Raw genomic sequence first — 17,708 nt, 5'->3', positions numbered from 1 at the left:
CAGTAAAGAAAAGATTTATTCCCAAACCTTTCCTCAAACTCCCCCACCCTCCACCAAAGTCAAGCATTGTTGCCAGTTTCTTGTGTATACTTACAAACAGTTTATGTTTACAATTGCAACTATGCATTTGTAGACTTTTAAAATCATATGGTAGAATAGTATTCTGCAACTTGCTTTTTTCACTTAAAATGAAATGCTTTCATTCTTACATATACAGAACTTTCTTGTTCTTTTTTATTTTTTAACCAATTCACAGTACTCCACTTAATGGCTGAACTATAATTATTTAACCAATATCCAAGGGGCAGGCATTTAGGTTACTGGCAATCTTTATTTTAAATAAAGCATCTGGTGGCTGTTGCCATTCCCTGGCATTCTTTGGCTTGTAGCCACATCACTCCAATCTTTGCCTCCACATTCACAATGCCTTTCCTCCTGTGTCTGTCTTCTATGTCTCTTTTAAGAATACCTGTCACTAGATTTAGTCTCCATCTAAATAATCCAGGATAATCTAATCTCAACATCTTTAATTAAATATGCAAAGACCCTTTCTTTTCCAAATAAGGTGGCAGTCATAGGATCTGGGGATTAGAAAGCAGAATATCTTCTTTGGCACCACCATTCAGGCCACTACAGACATCAAGTGATTATGTTGAGAAGACAATGAGGTATATGAGATTAGAATTCAGGAAAGTAATCTGAGTTGTAAATATATAAATTTGGAGTTATCATCTTGTAGATGTTTTCAAGCTATGAAACTGAAAGAAATCACTTGGGAAGAAAAGGAAAGGCATAGGGACCATACCTTGGGGCTCTACATACTTTAGAGGCCAGAAAAACGATAAGAACCCAGTAAAGAAAAGGGAAAATATATGGCCCATGAGAGAGAAACTTGTCTGTTTTGATCACAATTGCTTTGCCTTTATTTTAAATGGCTCCTAGCATCTAGAAAACACTCCAAATATATTTCTCAAATAATTATTCTTGATAGGGTGGCCAGTGAGGTAAGGAAAAAAAAAAAAAAACTAGACAAGTGTGATATCCCAGAAATCAAGGGAAGATGGTTATTTTCAAAAAGGGACCCTTCCTTTTCTGGTTGCAGAGCTGCACAGTGAGGCACTCTGGTCCTCACTGTGCAGCTCTGCTGTCCAAGGATCCTCTACAGTCTATGTGGGTCTTGCTGCACCACAAACAGGCCAACACTTTCAACAAGGTGAATAGATGGCTCTGGAGATGACTAAGCCAAGCACATTGCAACAGAAGCAGAATCTGTCCTACTTCTGGGCAAAGACTGATTCACTGGTAATTCCATGGGTAGTATGACCTAGATTTACAAAATCTGCCAATTAATCTCTGAAGCTCTGGTGGCCTTTTACCAGAAAACATGGATGAGGCTTCCAAGAAGGAGATTGAAGACACCCTCACCCAGTACCAGCAGCCTCTACTGCCAGCTGACTCCTATCACTGCAAATCCAAGAAGTTCAGAGGCTCTGGTGGCTGTGTTGGCCACCAGAAATCTTACCAAGAAACTCTCCATGAGGAACAGGGTTCACTTTTATATTAAACAATGATTGTGAGATTTTAAGGTTTAGAAAAGGAGGAAAGGATTGGTGGATCCAGGATGGCCAAATAGGAACAGCTCTGGAGTGTAGTTCCAGCAAGAACAAGGCAGAGGGTGAGTGATCACTGCAGTTCCAAATGAGTTTTTACTGCCCACAGATCAGGAGATTTCAGCACTGAAAAGTGCCGCAAATTTCCAGCATGGCTGTTTCAGCTGGCACAGCAGGTCTCCACAAAAACTCACACACATCTGGGTGGCCATTTCAACTGGCACCTGGAATGCCTGAGAGACAGAGCTGCCCATTCAACTGAAAAAAAAGGGACTGAAACAGGGAGCCAGGTGATCTGGCTTGGCGAGTCCCAGCCCCACAAAGACCAGCAAGTTGAAATGCTCTGGATTGAGAGTTTTGCAGTAAGAGCAGCTGGACCCGAGATGGTTCAGCTCTGTGGGGGAAGGGTTTCCACCATTACCGAGGCAGTCAACCACTACTGAGGCAGTCCCATTACCAAGGCAATCCACCATTACAGAGGCAGTCCGCCATTACTGAGGCAGTCTGCCATTACTGAGGCAGACCGCCATTACTATACCTCTGAAAACAAAACTGCAAAGAAGTTCACACAGCAGCTGGACAGAGCCCACAGCAGCTCAGCAATGCCTCTGCTGGCAGAATGTGACTAGGCTACTTCCTCACTGGGCAGGGGAGCTCTGAAAAAAGGCAGCAGCATGTCAGGAACTTATAAATAAAGCCCCACCTTCCTAGGACAGAGCACCTGGGAAAAAGGTGGTTATGAGTGCCACTACAGAAGACTTAAAATTACCTGCCCAGCAGATCTGAATGGATCAATGGAGCTCCCAGCACAGCACCTGAGCTCCTACAATGGACAGACTGTCTCTTTAAGCAGCTCCCCGAACCCTGTATACCCAAAGAGACACCATTTAAAGGAGAGCTCAGGCTGACATCTGGCAGGTATCCTTCTGGGATGAAGACAACAGAAGAAGAAACTGGAGAGGATGTGGAGAAATAGGAACACTTTTACACTGTTGGTGGAGTGTAAATTAGTTCAACCATGTGGAAGACAGTGTGGTGATTCCTCAAGGACTTAGAAATAGAAATTCCATTTGACCCATCAATCTCATTACTGGGTATATATCCAAAGGATTATAAATCATTCTATTGTAAAGACATATGCACAGGTATTTTCAGTGTGGCACTGTTTACAACAGCAAAGACCTGGAATGAACCCAAATGCCCATCAATGATAGATTTGACATGGAAAATGTGGCACATATACACCATGGAATATTATGCAGCAATAAAAAACGATGAGTTCATGTCCTTTGTAGGGACATGGATGAATCTGGAAACCATCATTCTCAGCAAACTGACAACAAGAACAAAAAATCAAACACCGCATGTTCTTACTCATAGGCAGGTGTTGAACAATGAGAACTCATGAACACAGGGAGGGGAGCAACACACACTGGGGTCTGTTGGGCAGGAATAGGGGAGGAACAGCAGGAGATAGGGAGGTTGGGGAGGGATAACATGGGGGAAAATGCCAGATATAGGTGGCAGGGGGATGGAGGCCGTAAACCACATTGCCATGTAGGTGCCTATGCAACAATCCTGCATGTTCTGCACATGTACCTAAACCTAAACCAGAACCTAAAGTGCAATATATATATATATATGGGGAAAGGAGGGACTCTTTCAGGTTAAGATGATGTGAACATACAAACCTATTTTTCTCCCTCCTAAAACCCCTCGGAAGTATAATAAATGAGTTTTGTTTTATACCTAAACCTACAAGTGTAAGGAAAATAGTAAAGGATACAGCAGCAACAAAATTTTGGAAGTTGGCAAGCTAACCAATGTATGATGACTGATTTAACACTCCTGAGAAACTCAAATCCCTAGCTGGCAGCAAGGAAAGTTCAAAACCAATATAATTTGCACCACAGTCCTCAAAACGATCAGAAACTGGCAACACCAGAAAAATCTAAAACTGAGTGTAAAAGCAGATTTCTAAATAAGGAGATGTGGGTAAAAGTTGTTTGAGAAGCAGTTAGATTCCCAAATCTCTGACCCCAACCTAGAGAAAACAGAGGAGGAATGTCTTGAGACTAGGCATCTGGTGATTCCACGTCTAGTGCTAAATGCACACAACCCTAGCCTTCTTTCCCAGTACAACTCCCAGAATGCTGGCAGACAGACCTTTACCCTCCAGAAAGGAAACAGAAAAACTCTTTTCTGTTTTAAGAATCTGACCTGCTTAAGAGCAAGACCTAGATACTAACTGCAGAAGTTCCTCTACAAATGGCCCACCCAGAATCCACTTCAGTGATGCTCAAAGTTGAGTCTTTCTCACAGGCTCAGTGTGCCCATCAGTTTTTTAGTCACACACTTTATTGATCATGAGCAGAGAGCAAAGGAATTAGAAACCCAGTGAAGAATGCCTCTATCAAGAAGATGGAACTCAAAATAAGCAAACACAAAAAAAGCAACTTTGGAGGGGAGAGAAACTTCAAAAATATATGTTATCAAAAAGAAAAAGAGAGCATATGTTGCAGCCATGAAACAAAAACAAGACGCCATAAAAAAGAAACATTCAGAGAATTAGAAAAGTACTCTGACATGTTAAAAATATAATAGCAGAAATGGAAACTGTGATGGGGGGTAGGAAGATAAAGTTGAGAAAATCTGTCAGAAAAGTGGAACAAAAAATCAAAGTGATGAAAAACGGAAAGGAAAGAAAGTTGGAGCACCATTCTAAGAGGTCCAACATTTGAGTAATGGGGCAAATAAATCATCAATGAAGCAATTCAAGAACATTTCTTAGAAGCAAAGAACATGAGATTACAGATAGAAAAGGCCCAGAGAAACAGGCACAATGGGCATATCATAAAATTTCAGAACTCTAAGAAGAAAAATAATTTCCTAAACTTTCAGAGAGAATAAAGCAAATTATATGCAAAAGATTGGAAATATAATCCTTTATCTCTTTTAGAGACAAATGTTGAATATTTACAAGAAAACAGAGTAATTCTGGATTTTGATTTAAAATAATTAAAAGTCGGCCATGCATGGTGGCTCACACCCATAATCCCAACACTTTGGGAGGCTGAGGCGGGCTGATCGCTTGAGCCCAGGAGTTTGAGACCAGCTTGGGCCATGTGGCAAAACTCCATCTCTACAAAAAATTAACCAGGCAAAGTGGTGCACACCTGTAATCCCAACTACTCAAGAGTCTGAGGCAGGAGGATCCCTTGAGGCCAGGAGTTTAAAGCTGCAGTGAACCATGATCACACCACTGCACTCCAGCCTGAGTGACAGGGCCAGATCCTGCCTCAAAAAAAGAAGCAAACAAATAAAATAAAATAATCAAAAGATCAGAAGTGGGGGATATGCTGTAGAGGCAATGCAATTGTTTACAAATTGACAATTGCAGAGTGATGGGTATATGGGAATTCATTATATTATATATTCATCATATAATTCTGAATGTATTTTAAATTTTCTATAATACAGAGTTATTTTTATAAACAAAGAAGGAATGATAAGAATGTTTTAGATTTCTTAGCAACACTGGAAACAAGAAGACAATGAAGCAATGGCTTCAAAATCCTGAAAGAAAACTATTTCCAAAGTAGAATTCTGTACCTGGACAAACTACAAATCAAAGTGCAACGGAAATGCCCAAGTAGATGAACTGGACTTAGCTGAATCAATGGCTGTCCATCCATTTCTCTTGGAAGTAAGACAGAGTATTTGGATGCTGATACAAGTATGTTTGTATATTTTATAATGGAAATAGGAGATTTTTCTCTTTAATGTGCTTCCGATTGTTTATTTGAGGAGCTCATAATCTGATGGAGCATATGAACATATAAACAGGTAATGTTTACATGCACTAAAACAAAATATACTAAGTTCTCCAATAGCGCTATGTTTAGCAGCTTATGGGACTTCGGCTTTGTGGCTCAAGAAAGGATTTAGGGAGCAAGTCATGCCTGAGATGAGTCTTAAAGAATGTGTAGTAGTTACACAAGTAAAGAAGAAAGGAAAAAGCACTCAAGGTGGTGAAATCACCATTGATAAAGGCACAAAGAAATAAAACATCATGGTGTATACAGAATACTAGCACAGAACCAAACACAAGGCTGGACCCCATGGCTCATGCCTGTAATCCCAGCACTTTGGGAGGCCAAGGCAGGAGGATCACTTGAGGCCAGAAGTTCAAGACCAGCCTGAGAAAGATAGCAAAACCTTGTCTCTACAAATATATTTTTTAAGAAACTAGCTGGGTGTGGTGGCATGTGTCTGTGATCCTAGCTTCTCAAGAGGCTGAGGAGAGAGGATTGCTTGAGCTCTAGCAGTCAAGGATGCAGTGAGCTGTGATCATGCCACTGCACTCTAGCCGGGGCAACAATAATGCTTATTGGCATTAATTAAAGCACTTGGTGTTCTCATGGACCTGCCATATTTAGTGTGACTAGAGACTACAGATGAAACTAGAAAATATTATGCAGCTATTTGTTATCTGTGTGTTGGGTTTATTGTCATGAAACAGTAGAGTCAAGAAACAAAGTGCTGGCCAGGAACAGTGGCTCACTCCTGTAACCCCAACACTTTGGGAGGCTGAGACATGCAAATCACTTGATGTCAGGAGTTCGAGACCAGCCTGGTCAACATGGCGAAACTCCGTCTCTACTAAAAATACAAAAATTGGCCAGTGATGGTGGCACACATCTATAATCCCAGCTACTCAGGAGGCTGAAGCAGGAGAATTGCTTGAACCTGGGAGGTGGAGGTTGCAATGAGGCAAGATCGTGCCACTGCACTCCAGCCTGGGTGACAGAGGGAGACTCCAGAAAGAAAGAGAGAAAAAAAGAAAGGAAAAAGGAAAGAAGGAAGGAAGGAGGGAGGGAGGAAGAGAGGGAAGGAAGGAAGGAAAGAAGGAGGGAAGGAAAGAGAGAGGGAAAGAAAGAAAAAGAAAAAGGAAGGAAGGAAGGAAGAAGGAAGGAGAGAGAGAAAGAGAGAAAGAAAGAGAAAGAAAGGTGCTGAAAACCATATTCTGCACTAGGAGTTAAGGATCTAGAAAGTTTAGGAAACGACGAAGATGGTTAAGTTCCTTAGCATCTTAAATGTTTCTCCTATGGTTGGACTTCTACATTCAGTCTTAGAAATAGTCTAGCTGACTCATAGTTCACAGATTTTTTAAACTAAGATTGAATTTAGCCCTGGCTTAGATTTCATTTGTTTAATTCGGCAATGTTTATCATCATTTATTCATTTGCCAGTTGAGTCTACAAAAAAATTGTGCCTATTTGTATAGACACTGTTGATACAAAACAGTCTTTGTGTTGTCTGTAGTCCAATCAGAGAGGCAAACGTAAAGAAATATAGGCACAATTAATACATAAAAAGCATTTTTATGTGACACAGAGTCCATGCCATATGACCCAACCAGAAGGTTCAAATATTTCAGTACAATTGAGGTCAACTTCAATATTAAAAATACTTCTTAAGTACAATAGTAACTTTCAGTGCATATTATAAACAAGGGCCAGGAAAAAAACATTCTAATTTGATCTTTATATTTGTTAATTTTTAATGAAAATGCTAATTACTCTTTACCCATTTCTGTGAAACTCTGAATTTGTATTTGTGATGAGTCCAGGCCTATTGGATAGACTTTCAGCATTAGTAAAGTGACAGAACATATGACAGGGAAAGTATAAGAACATACAGATTCATTTTCTTTTAAGTTGGAGAAAAGGAGTCTGACTCAATGGAGCTTCTGTTTGGTGAACTAATGGGTCACCATAACCAAATGATTGTAAGTCACAATTTAACTGAAAACCAGAGGGTAAAAATAGCAAAGACTAAACATATAATATCCTTCTTTCTTCGTCTTTGCTTCTGAAAGGTGTGTCTTTCCTGCCCTATGAATCACTGCCACAGACTTTGCAAATTTGTTCCATAAGAGGGAAGTACCAGAGCAGCAGTAATGTTCTCATCACAGGCGTCGCTGCTTCAGAGGGAAGAGAGGCACAGTCTACAGTTTGGATAATGCTCATTCCCCACAGGTATCATAAAATGGAAACTGTTAAAACATAAATATCCTTCATCCTTTCACCTTACCTTTACACAATAACAGTGATGACTACAGTAACAGCAGGCATGATCTTATTGACTCCTTTCCTTCTTAAACTTGAGTCTTGGGTATCATCACAATCAACATTATAAAGTTTCCATCATCTGAATCCTAAAAAGTGAATGAAAGCATGGTCCGTAAAATGTACAGCTTATGTTTAATATTTTGGCAACTATTGCTATTCCATAGGCCTGAAAGTTAAATAAATAGGGCTTGAATTTTGAGTCAAACTCAAAATCGAGGTTTTCTTTTTTATTTTATGACTTGGTTTGCTACAGAAATTCTGATTGCTACAGAAAAAAATTCTGGAAAAATTTGGTAAAATTATTGCTAAAAAATTTTACCAAATTCCCAGATTAATAATTGTTATCTTAACCAAAAGTTTTTCAACATTGTTAAAACATAGCATTGTCTAAGTCTCTCTCTCTCTCTCTCTCTCTCTGTGTGTGTGTGTGTGTGTGTGTGTGTGTGTGTATGCACACAGACTTTATAATTTTTGCATGCCCTAAAATTTCTGTTTATATATTCCTTCTGACTGTTTTTCTAAAAAATTAACACCCACATAGACTTGGCTTCTCTCCTAAGATAGTTTTCTTTCCATATATGAAACAGAGTTGCAAATAATAGCTTCTTTTACATTATATAGTAAGTTAAGGATCATATGTTTTCTTCTTTGTCTTCCCCATAATTGCTTGAACAAGGACAATAATAAATTTGTGGGTAGAATTAGTATTACTTTGTACTTCTTTACCCTCTTTTATACAGCAGCACCACATAGTGGACACTTTGGTACTTCTCTGTGAAAAATCATTTCAATTACCTTCAAAGTATGAAATTGGTTTGCTTTAAGGAATGAAATTTGTGTGGATATTGCTGATGATTATCTTTTAATATTGCTCTGATGAGCAAACATGTGAAGTCATAGATTTCACCTAATGTAAGAATAATAATCAGCTTCACAGTTATTGTGTGAAGATAAAAGAGAAGCATTTTAAAATAAGCATGAAGACACACATGTAGTCTGTGCTTCAAATTTACTATGTAATACTAATTATTTCCTAAAGTAGACTTTGTAAGGGAAGCAAAGCCAATGCTTAGATTTTTAGTAATAATAATTCTCAGAGCAGATCATTCATCCTCATTCACATTCCTATATATCTATAGAGAGATGCCTAATAGAGGTAATTGGTGCTGTTGTGATTAAATCAAGGCACACACACACACAAATAATAATATATGCTGTCCCAGGAGTTGATACATAAATGCAGTTAGCAAAGAGAAATGTTATGCTATTACCAACATTCTCATTTTCTTTTGCCACAGTAAGTTTGGATTTGTCAGACATCAATTAAAATCAGAGTAGGAGCAAGGATTTTACACATTCATGGAGAAACATAAAGAGCTGCCATCCACATGCAATTGTATGGTATTTAATATTGTTCTAATACTTGCACCACTTTTGTCCCAGAATAATCTATCCCCAGTGACTCAGTGTACAACTCCCTGGCTAGGTTGAAATAGAAGCACACTGACAAACCAGAGAGGAAGCACTGTGTAGTAGGGACAACTCACCCCCAGCTCCATGCTTTAGGGGTTTCACCCAGTTTGTTTATAGAATCAGACTCACTGGAAATTTTCAGGACTTAGAATGGTGCAAGGTGAACGGGAGCAAAGGGAGTCATTTGCAAAAGATTAAAAACACAGTCGCTTTTATAGAGTTCCATCATGCAGTCACTTGTTGAATTAACCAGACAACATTTCTCAGTTAACGTCTACGTACAAAGCACTGACCCAGGCACTATGGACTGTATAGCAGGGGTTGGCAAACCACAGCTAGTCTGTGGCCTGTTTTTCTTCAGCCTGTGAGCTGGGGATGAATTTACATTTTAAGATTGTTTTAAACGGGGACAGGAAGAGTAAATAATATGTGACAGAGACATGTAGCCTGCAAAACCTAAAATATTGACTATCTTGTCTCTTACAGAAAAAGTTTGCTGAGCCTTGCTGTCGAGAGAGAGCTAACACTCAATAAAGTTAGAGTCTAGAAAGGACATTAAAACTAACGATAAGAACAAAATCTATAACTTATAACTTTCAACCATTTACTGTGGGTTCAGAACTAGGTTAAGGCTGAGTGTGATGAGTGATGCCTGTAATCTCAGCACTTTGGGAGGCCCAGGAAGGAGCATTGCTTGAGCCCAGGAGTTCAAGACTAGCCTGGGCAATATAGCAAGACCCTATTTCTAAAAAAAAAAAAAAAATACCAAATAAAAATTAGCTGTAAGTGGTGGCACATACCTGTAGTCCTAGCTACTTAGGAGGCTGAGGCAGGAAAATCAATTGAACCCAAGATTTTGATACTGCACTGGGCTATGAATGTACCGTTGCACTTCAGCCTGGCTGATAGAGCTAGACCCTGTCTCTTAAAAAAAATCAATTAATTGCAAGCAGCAGCTTCTCCGCTCCTTCTGGAATCTCTCCCTGGTTCAGCCCGCCTGCTTCCGCTCCTGCCTCCACCATGTCCATCAGGGTGACCCAGAAGTCCTCCAGGGTGTCCACCACTGGCCCTGGGGCCTTCAGCAGCCGCTCCTTCACGAGTGAGCCCAGTGCCCGCTCGAGCTCCTCGAGCTTCTCCCGAGTGAGCAGCACTGGCTTCCGTGGTGGCCTGGGTGCAGGCTATGCGGGGACCAGAGGCATAGGCATGGGAGGCATCACCGCCGTCACCATCAACCAGAGCCTGCTGAACCCCATTAAGCTGGACATGGACCCCAACATCCAGGCCATGCGTACCCAGGCGAAGGAGCAGATCAAGACCCTCAACAACAAGTTTGCTTCCTTCATCGACAAGGTGCGGTTCCTGGAGCAGCAGAACAAGATGCTGGAGACCAAGTGGAGCCTCCTGCAGCAGCAGAAAATGGCTAGGAGCAACATGGACAACATGTTTGAGCGCTACATCAACAACCTGAGGCGGCAGCTGGAGACTCTGGGCCAGGAGAAGCTGAAGCTGGAGGCAGAGCTTGGCAGCATGCAGGGGCTGGTGGAGGACTTCCAGAACAAGTATGAGGAAGAGATCAATAAGCGTACAGAGATGGAGAATGAATTTGTCCTCATCAAGAAGGATGTGGATGAAGCTTACATGAACAAGGTAGAGCTGGAGTCTCGCCTGGAAGGACTGACTGACAAGATCAACTTCCTCAGGCAGCTGTAGGAAGAGGAGATCCGGAAGCTGCAGTCCCAGATCTCCGACACCTCTGTGGTGCTGTCCATGGACAACAGTCGCTCCCTGGGCATGGATAGCATCATCGCTGAGGTCAAGATGCAGTAGGAGGAGATCGCCAATCGCAGCCGGGCTAAGGCAGAGAGCGTATACCAGATCAAGTATGGGGAGCTGCAGAAGTTGGCTGGGAAGCACAGGGATGACCTGCGGTGTACGAAGACTGAGATCTCTGAGATGAACCTGAACATCAGCCGGCTCCAAGCCGAGATTGAGGGCCTCAAAGGCCAGAGGGCTTCCCTGGAGGCCGCCGTTTTAGATGTTGACCATCGCGGGGAGCAGGCACTCAAGGATGCTCGTGCCAAGCAGCAGCAGCTGAAGGAAGCCCTGTAGAAGGCCAAGCAGGACATGGCACAGCAGCTGCGTGACTACCAGGAGCTGATGAACATCAAACTGGCCCTGGATATCGAGATCGCTACCTGCAGCAAGCTACTGGAGGGCGAGGAGAGCCGGCTGGAGTCCGAGATGCAGAACATGAGTATCCCCACGAAGACCACCAGCGGCTATGCAGGTGGTCTGAGCTCTGCCTATGGGGGCCTCACAAGCCCTGGCCTCAGCTACGGCCTGGGCTCCAGCTTTGGCTCTGGCACGGGCTCCACCTTCAGCCGCACAAGCTCCACCAAGGCTGTGGTTGTGAAGAAGATTGAGACCCGCGATGGGAGGCTGGTGTCCGAGTCCTCTGATGTCATGCCCAAGTGAACAGCTGCAACAGCCCCTCCCAGCATGCCCCTCCTGGGGCTGCCCCAGAGCCCGGGAGGGAGGTTGCTGTGCAGGGGAGCACAGAGAACGGGAGACCCACCTGAGGCTCAGCCCTAGCCCTCAGCCCACCCATGGGGAGTTTACTGACTGGGGACCCCCCTTGCCCATGCCTCCAGCTGCAAAACAATTCAATTGGCTTTTTTTTTTTTTTTTTTTTTTTGGTCCAAAATAAAATCTCAGCTAGTTCGGGAAAAAAAAAAAAAAATCAATTAATTAAAATAGAACTAGGGTAAGTGTATTACATTCATTATTCCATTTAATCTTCACCAAAAAGTATTCGGTAGTTATAATTACTATCAATTTTCCAATGAATAAACCAAGACTTAAAAAGGCTAATAAATAAGATCATATAAATGACCAAATCTGGAATTAAAATATACGCTACCTGGCCCACAGCACTTTTTACCACTCAGTTCAGGTACATAAATATGAATGAAAAAAAAAAGTAGAAAAATGTAAAAATACAATATACTACAGAAAAATAGAAGTGGCAGATAACACTTCCAGAGGTCTGATCAGGGAAGATACTTGGACACGGTAGCTTTGAAGCAGGGCCTTGGAAGATGGGAGTGATTCAGATTCGTGACACTGCAGGGTAAGGCAGTCAGCTTTGGAACAGCCTAGGGGCAGAAGCATCGAGGGTGCTGGGGAGCACTGAGCTCCACACTCAGCAGAAAGAGAATGTGAAGGAAGAGACTACAGGGAGATGAGTAGGAAACCTCTGTTAGAGCTAGACCATTGATGGTGCTAAACTAAGGGAAAATTGGGAATTTAAATAAATGAAAGTGACTGGACATTTATGACTAAACAGTTGACACAATCAGCCCTATGCTCTGCGGAGATTAATCTTATAAAAGTGTTTTGGATGGAGTAGAAGAAGAATTAGAGACAGAAAAATAAATGAGGAGGCTATTAACAATAATCCAGGTTTGAGATGATGAAGAAGACCTGAGCTAGAGTAGAGACAGTGAAAACACAGTGGTACAGAGGAAAATGTATTGTTAAGGTCCCCACCTACCAAAGCCACTCACTAAGCAATGTAAGAGGAAAAAGATAAGTGGCCTGGCAATGACAATTCCACCTGCTTCCTCACAACCCCCCATTAAGGTAAATGTTGTCTTCTTATGACAATTGTCACTATTTTCCCCCCAGTCTTGTGCCACCACACTACCATGCATAAACACATAGACACAGATACGCATCAGTTTTACTGACTAAAGATCACAATACTGGTTATCTTGATGAAGTCAAATTTACTTTAATGGAATTCACCTGAACAAAAATGTCAGTGTTTTGAGGTTGAGTAGGGAGGTGGAGGAAACAATACCACACATATTTTACCATGTTTACAATCCACATGCCCTCTATATGGATTGTGACATCTGTACCCAAATCGACAACTCACTTCAGACCCTTGGTTTAATGAATCGGTCACTTCAAAATATGGAGTGTAGGCCAAGCATGGTGGCTCACGCTTGTCATCCTAGCACTTTGAGAGACTGAGGCAGGAGGATTGCTTGAGATGAGAAGTTCAAGACCAGCCTAGGCAACATAGTGAGACCCTGTCTCTATAGGTTGTTGTTTTTTTTTTTTTTAATTACCTGGATGTGACGATCTTACCTGTAGTCCCAGCTACTCAGAGAGCTAGGGCAAAAAGATCGCTCTAGCCCGGAAGATCAAAGCTGCAGTGAGCTATGATGGTACCACTGCACTCCAACCTGGATGACAGAGTGAGATACTATCTCAATTTTTGTAAAATTTAAAAATTAAAATTAAGATTGGCTGTCTATTCAGCAGGGGAAAGAAGAGAAGCTTCAATCTCTGCCCTTGAGAGGCTAAGAGTTTAATAGGCAAACAGAATATATAAACCAAATGAATACAGGACATTTAAATAAAGCAACATGTTGATGCCATCAAATTGTATTCCTTTGGAGCACTTAAGGCATGTATTCTTTTTTTGAATAATCGCTGAATAATCTGAACAGGTGAATTTACCCATTGTTTCACTTCCCATTTATAAGTCCAATCTCTTTATTTTGGCCTCATTGAAAAACTTTTTTTTTTTTTTTCCTGAGACACAGTCTCGCTCTGTAGCCCAGCCTGGAGTGCAGTGGTATGATCTCAGCTCACTGAAACCTCCACATCCTGGGTTTAAGTAATTCTTCTGCCTTAGCCTCCTGAGCAGCTGGGATTACAGGCATGTGCCACTGCGCCTGGGTAATTTTTGTATTTTTAGTAGAGACGGGTTTCACCATGTTGGTCAGGCTAGTCTCGAACTCCTGACCTCATGTTCTGCCCACCTCAGCCTCCCAAAGTGCTGGCATTATAGGCATGAGCCACTGCGCCCAGCTGTGAATAAACTTTTTAAAATGCTACTTGCTGCCATCACTCTTTAAACAGTATCTGGGCCTTGCCGGGACAGATTGGTTGTGAGTCTATAGCAAAGGGCAGGAAGCGACTTGCTAAATTCTAAGGACCTACCAAGGATAGAATGGCTTTGTTATCTCGAGATTGTGATTACTTCCAGCCCAGGTGGAGAGATGAAAATGTAGATGAGAGGAAAAGCAAACTCAAAAGCCAAACAGGGCTATATTAAGCATTGAGGTGAAGGAGCAGGGTGAGGACCCAAACCACTGGCAACAACACTGGAAGCCAAGAGAGTGAGAGAACGGAACGCTGGGCGGTGGAGCTGGTGAGTCAGGCATCTGAGACAGTAGGGCCTTGTTCTGTGAACGTGCAATGAAGTCTTGCCTGGCCTGCGGGGAGGAGTCCCTTAAAGGTGACACCAAACTGGACAGCACAGTCTACTGATCATTAATGTGTTCTGGCTTGGGAGATGTTACAGAACAGTGAGACTAACAAATCTAAGTGCATGCATGCTGAAAGCATGACAAAGAGTGTCAGTATGATCAAACAAGATGAATCATGTATATTCTCATACGGGTGACTTTGGACTCATATTCCAAAGCTCACATTCCAGGCCTTCTTTGCTATTGTTGACTTATCTGGTCAAATTGTTAACAGCATGCTGTGGGCTCCCCTCTGCGCCAACGCGCCTTTGAATCGCAAGTACCATTGCCCTCAGTGTATGAATCATTACTGAGCCTGCAAGTTGGATTCCAGCAAAGAAAGAAGGCAGATTTTTTGAGGAGCTACTCTGGGAGAGTTCTTGTTATCCACTGGACACTGCTTATTTCACTTTGTGGACTTACAATGTAGCAGCTGTGTTTCGATTTCTCCTGTAAGGCTTGCTACAGAGGAATATCATCAATTAAAACACACAAAAAGAGACCACAAATTACTTTACCAGTTACCCCTAAGCTGACAGTCTGTAGATTACAACCAAATCTTAAAGTGTTTTCCTGGTCAATTGTATTATTCCATAGCTCTTAAGTGTCTATTTGAAGACCTAAAGCAAGTGATGTTTTCGGCCCAGATCCAGAGTTTAAAACTTGTGCAATATAATGTAAGCCTACCTACAGCTTTATGAGAATTTCTGTTAAGCTTTTGGGAGTTTGGTCTGTATGCTGTCATCCTTCATTTTCAAAGAATACATTTTTTTAATGACAGTGTTTCCCATATATACTTCCCATCATCAGCAACATCTACCCTGAGTTATTTATAAGCTGCTGTCAAACTTTCAGAACTTTTCTGCCTCATATGTATGTTCCAGCATACCAAACTTGATTCTCTACCCACCCCCCTCACTATCAATGGAGAATGCTTTAAGAGGCCCTTCGTGGGTTTGTGTGATAGGAGAGAGCTTGTTGGGAGAAAGGAGGGATTGGAGAGGAGACATGGAAACAGTTCTGGCAAAGTGGCTTTGCACAGAGTCGCTCCATCCACATACCTTAGCAGTGCAAGCTGCAGGAAAGGAAGGCTGGCCACATGCCAGCTGCTCTCTGGGAAAGAGTGATGGCTCCTGTAGACTGGCAGCAGGAGTTTGTCCTGCCTCTTCAAAATGCTATCAGGAGAATTCTTTGCCAACGAATGAATCCTCGGGCCACCGAAGCGGGTAAGTAGGTTCACATATACGCCACCAGGTGAGAAGCATGGAAAAAAGTTTTCCTCTCCCCTGTACCTAGGAGACCTGGTCCTAGTTCTGATTTTTCTAATAGCTAGCTGTGTGGGCTAGGGCAAAATTATTTTACATCTATGAGTTCCAGTTATTTTGTTGTGAATAAAGAGGGGATCTGAGTAAAGAATGTCTCTGACTCTAAAAGGCTGTGGGCCTGTAATCTATCAGTGTACCTGGTAACCTCAATAAAAGTGAAAGTCTGGTGCAACAGCTCTTATAGAGCTTCTTTTGTCTAGCTATGTGTATAATCAGGCCAAGTCTTATAGTTTGTGGGATTGATACAAAATTCAAGATAACTGTGTGTCATCAGAAACAAAAGTTTGGAAAAGACATTTCCCCAAACTAAATTAAATACCACTGCTCAAAAATAATAAAATGCTATAGAAAGAAAATATCAACGCCACCACAAATCAACATCGGAAGAACAGCCCTAGAAAACATCTGGAAAATAGCATTAGGCTAACAAACCACGAGATAAAATGTTTGATTTCCCAGTCACTGATGGTACTAACTGCAAAAGCAGTTAAGAAGTCTTATGAGGAATAATATCTTGGCACTGATGAACAGCAAGAAACCCAGCTGTTTGCACTTGCTGTATAACAAGTGCCAGTGCACATACTGTAATCCTCAGTCTGCTGAGCACTGCAATGGCAAACCGCACAATGTGACAGAAAGTTTCTGATTGGGCAAGAGTGATCAGGCTATTGGGACTTGGTAACAGCCGAATGCCTCCTTTCACCACAACAGCCCACTTCCAGGACAACTTCCCTGTGAATTGTTGTTTCTTGCTATATATTCATTCATTTGCTTTTACTAGAAATTTATATCATGGTCTGGAAAGAACTTCTATTTCCAGGCAGGAGTTCCTTTAAACCATACCAGATGTTGGAAACATTATGAGATTGTCCTAAGAAGAGGAGAAGGAGGGGATTTGAACATGAGCTATATAAATGACAGACAGAAAAGGAAAGGGCCCATAGGTGCGTGAACATGAAGAGAGATGAGCAGATAAGCACACTAACACAAGATCATGTGAATCCTTGAAATTCTCCATCTCAAAGTGCTAGGAGCATACCCATCCTGCAATTGTGATTTTGAAAGAGACTAAGATAAAGCTAGAAGGCAAAGGAGAAAGGAAGGGTTCAAACATCCTGACATTATGTTATTTGCAATGCTACTTAGGCACTTGTTGAAATCAGCAGTTCTTTAGAATTAAGAAGGAAAAGTCTGATGAACTTGGCTATCATTTCATTTGATGATTAATTGTTGAGCTCTTAGTATGTAACAGGAAAAGTTCTAGGTATGGAAGGTTGCAGGGAATAATAATGAATAATTTTAAAAATAACATGGTCTGTTCCTAAAGATACATTATTTAGGTAATCTCCTGTATAAATGATCAATCACCATCTACAACAAGTGTTAAGAAAACAAAAAGAAAAGTATGTAGGAATGGGATTTCTTCTCTTTCTTCCATGTACACATTAGAAAAGATGGATAATAATCAAATAACAACAGAAATAAATGTAAAAGTGCAACTGTGATGAGTGCTACAAGGAGAGGGAGATGGTTCTATGAGAAAGAATAATTAGAATATTTGGCCTTGTCAGCAAGGTAAGGGGTGGCTTCCTTGAGAAAGGGCTATTTAAATTTTCAGCTAAAGGATGAGTGGAATTTAATTCAGTCAAGAAGGGATATTCTGTGCGGGAAACACACGAGGGGAGAAAAAAGACATACACACAATACCTTTAAGGGCAAACAACCTTTATCCCATGTAAATGGCAATGCAGCTATAATAAGCAAATGATATAATAAGCAAATTTCAATGGGGAGAGGAGAAGGGAAAAGATGTGTGTGTGTGTGTGTGTGTGTGTGTGTGTG

The 17,708-nt window shown here is 41.6% G+C and overlaps 1 pseudogene across 1 annotated transcript; it reads left to right on the top strand.

The window, feature by feature from the left end:
- Positions 1-10,144: 10,144 nt before the first annotated feature.
- LOC116534426 lies at positions 10,145-11,882 on the top strand (annotated as a pseudogene). Its single transcript, XR_004261710.1, has one exon. The product of XR_004261710.1 is annotated as a keratin, type II cytoskeletal 8 pseudogene (transcript).
- Positions 11,883-17,708: the final 5,826 nt, after the last annotated feature.

The sequence above is a fragment of the Sapajus apella genome, unplaced genomic scaffold, assembly GCF_009761245.1.
Source record: "Sapajus apella isolate SASKATOON/1434 unplaced genomic scaffold, GSC_monkey_1.0 scaffold87, whole genome shotgun sequence".
Lineage (NCBI taxonomy): Eukaryota > Metazoa > Chordata > Mammalia > Primates > Cebidae > Sapajus > Sapajus apella.
Note: the sequence above shows the minus strand (reverse complement) of the source record. Positions and strands in the feature narration are given on the sequence as shown.